Source organism: Melospiza georgiana, chromosome 1 (genome assembly GCF_028018845.1).
Source record: "Melospiza georgiana isolate bMelGeo1 chromosome 1, bMelGeo1.pri, whole genome shotgun sequence".
Taxonomy (NCBI): Eukaryota; Metazoa; Chordata; class Aves; order Passeriformes; family Passerellidae; genus Melospiza; species Melospiza georgiana.
The window spans coordinates 96736184-96738683 of NC_080430.1; the positions used below are offsets into that span (position 1 = coordinate 96736184).

The following is a 2500-nucleotide window of genomic DNA, read 5'->3' on the forward strand; positions in this document are numbered from 1 at the left end:
TATATATGATTCTGCTTAAATAAAATACATTTAATTTACTAATAAATTAAAGGTACTGAAAAATTTTCAACAGACTAGGTCACAGTCATCTTTAGTTACCTTCTATTTACTAATAAGTATTAAATTATTTTCTTGAACACAAGAAGAGTGCAGGCAACAATAAAAGCCAAATTATTCAGTACCACTGGCAATTCAGCACTGTTTATGTTTCTAAAGTTTTCATGGCATAAAGAAAACAGGTCTGGGGATTGCTGCTGAAACTGCAGCAGAACTCACATTGTTCGTCTTTAAATGATAATTCTTCATTCCAAACCTCTGGACCAATTTGAGAGATTTTGGCAAGCTCAATGCTCATTAAAAGTGTATAAATGCCCTCTTTTTAGCTTTTTTTCCTTTTACAGAAGCTAGGATTTTGCCCTGTTGCCTATAAATACAGTTTATCATTTCACAGCAATATTTTTACTCAGTATGTACTAACATGCACAGAAATCTCAGTCCATAAAGGCCACATGGAAGGTCATTAAGAAGTAGTAACACTAACCTCAGGTATAGTCTCAATAACTTGAGAAAAGACTGATTTTTATTTTTTTTTTTTTAAGAATACTGTTAGTCATTTGGAGGCAAATTGTCTACTTCCACAGTAACACAGCAATGAGGGGGCTGGTGAGGCAGTGATGCTGAATTCATTGAAACTAACAGTCTCCTTCCAACTCTTCCACGTGGGGAAGGAAATTCAGTTCCTACAAAAGACAGCTGGGTTAAGAGGTCTGGTGTCAAATTACCAAGCCCTTCTGTGCAGACAGAAGGATGGAAACCTCCATGCTGTTTATTCCCACACAACCAGGCACAGGAATACACGGACTTTGTGGAAAGGCACAGTGCCTCAGTTAATTTTGGATGGTGCTCACATAAGCAAGAGAGTGGGAGCTCCCAGGAGAGCCTCGCAGGGACCAGGTGCCCTCTCCCACCATCACCTCAATGAGGTCTCTGAGGAACCCCAGCTCCTCACCCCAGATGTCCCAAGTGAGGGAGCCCCTGGGCCCTGTGATAACAGGAGGAAAGCAATTCCAAAGTTGCCAAGGCAGCTTGAGTCCTACCAAAATGGGATGACAAAAGAGCTGATAAACCTCTGCCACGTAGCGAGGCTATGAAATGCAATGGGCACATATTTCAGAATTTCACTGTTTCAGAAAAAAGCAAACGGTGCATTGTTACTTTCTGTACCCAAATCTGGTCACATAAAGCAGATTGAAATTACACAGGACTTAGGGCTTTTTTTTTAATTTTGGTCTGTTGGTGAGAGTATCACAGAAGAGTAGCTAAGGTGTGAAATAATTTCAGTACATATTTTGGGAGTCAATTCCAGCAATCTGTTATTATAATTGAATCTAAAAAAAAATCAGAAAAGCAGAACAAAAACCCATAAAGACCCACATAAAGAATGCAGTTGTGCTAAATGATGTAACAAAGTTTGAATTTTACTGCAAAATGTTTGTCAATAATATTATTGCTGAGGCTATGCATGATTGTTACGCAGATATTTCTGCAAAGTCTCTTCTAGGTTTTTCTTAAAATTATTTTATGGCATTTTAAAAATCAGGATCTTCAGCATGTAGCACTTCAATTCATCAAAATATTGAAGAAAAGGAATAGAATGACTACACATAATGCTTAATTATAATTAAATATTAATTTAATTAATTAATCAATTTTAAGTATAAATCTCTCTAACTAGCAGTAATGCCCAACACCCCAGCATAAAATTCACACTTTGAAGTTAAATGCTGTTCCATGCCTACCACGAAATTGCTCATCATCTATATATTATCATAAATTAGCTCATGTTGTGTTTAACATCCAGGAGCAGACCTCAGTACGGCCTGCAGCTTCATACACTAATGAGGACACAGAGCACCTATAGCATCTTTGCAGGGTCACAGATTTACTGGGTAGTTTATATCTGGGCCTTTGCAGCAGCTCTTGAACCACAAAGAAATCATTCAAAATCAAGCAAGGGCTTTAAAGTAGGGAAACTGATCCATCCTATAAAACAATTTGCCAGTTAAATACTCCACACTCCTCTAGGTCGAATTAGGAGATCTCATGCAGGCAGGGCTCTTGAGGGAGGCTTTGGATCTGGAAACATGAGACTGGAGGAAATTTGGCCCCTACTTTTTAAAATCAGGAAAGGTGGTGATGCCTCTGATTTTTTTGCAACATTCATTTTCAGGCATATTGATAAATTAATTACCTTATTTGTTGTATGTATCATGGTATACATACAGATATCTCCAGAAACACAGAGAGAAAACTTAATCACCTGTGACTTTAAGTTCAGTTGCACAGAATTTCCTAGCCCTGAATCTTGATCGAGGATGAATCCCTCACATCTAGACATAATATTTCATTTGATGTTTGAGCATGTAATGATACATGGATGTATTTTACATTCTTCTGGATATGCTTAACAATTTTATCATTCCCATCTCAGAATTTGCGA

General features: G+C 37.5%; 1 protein-coding gene across 1 annotated transcript in view; it reads right to left on the reverse strand.

The window, feature by feature from the left end:
• ZNF407 (zinc finger protein 407) overlaps positions 1-2500 on the reverse strand; it is a 332666-nt gene that overhangs the window by 132130 nt on the left and 198036 nt on the right. The window lies entirely within an intron of this gene.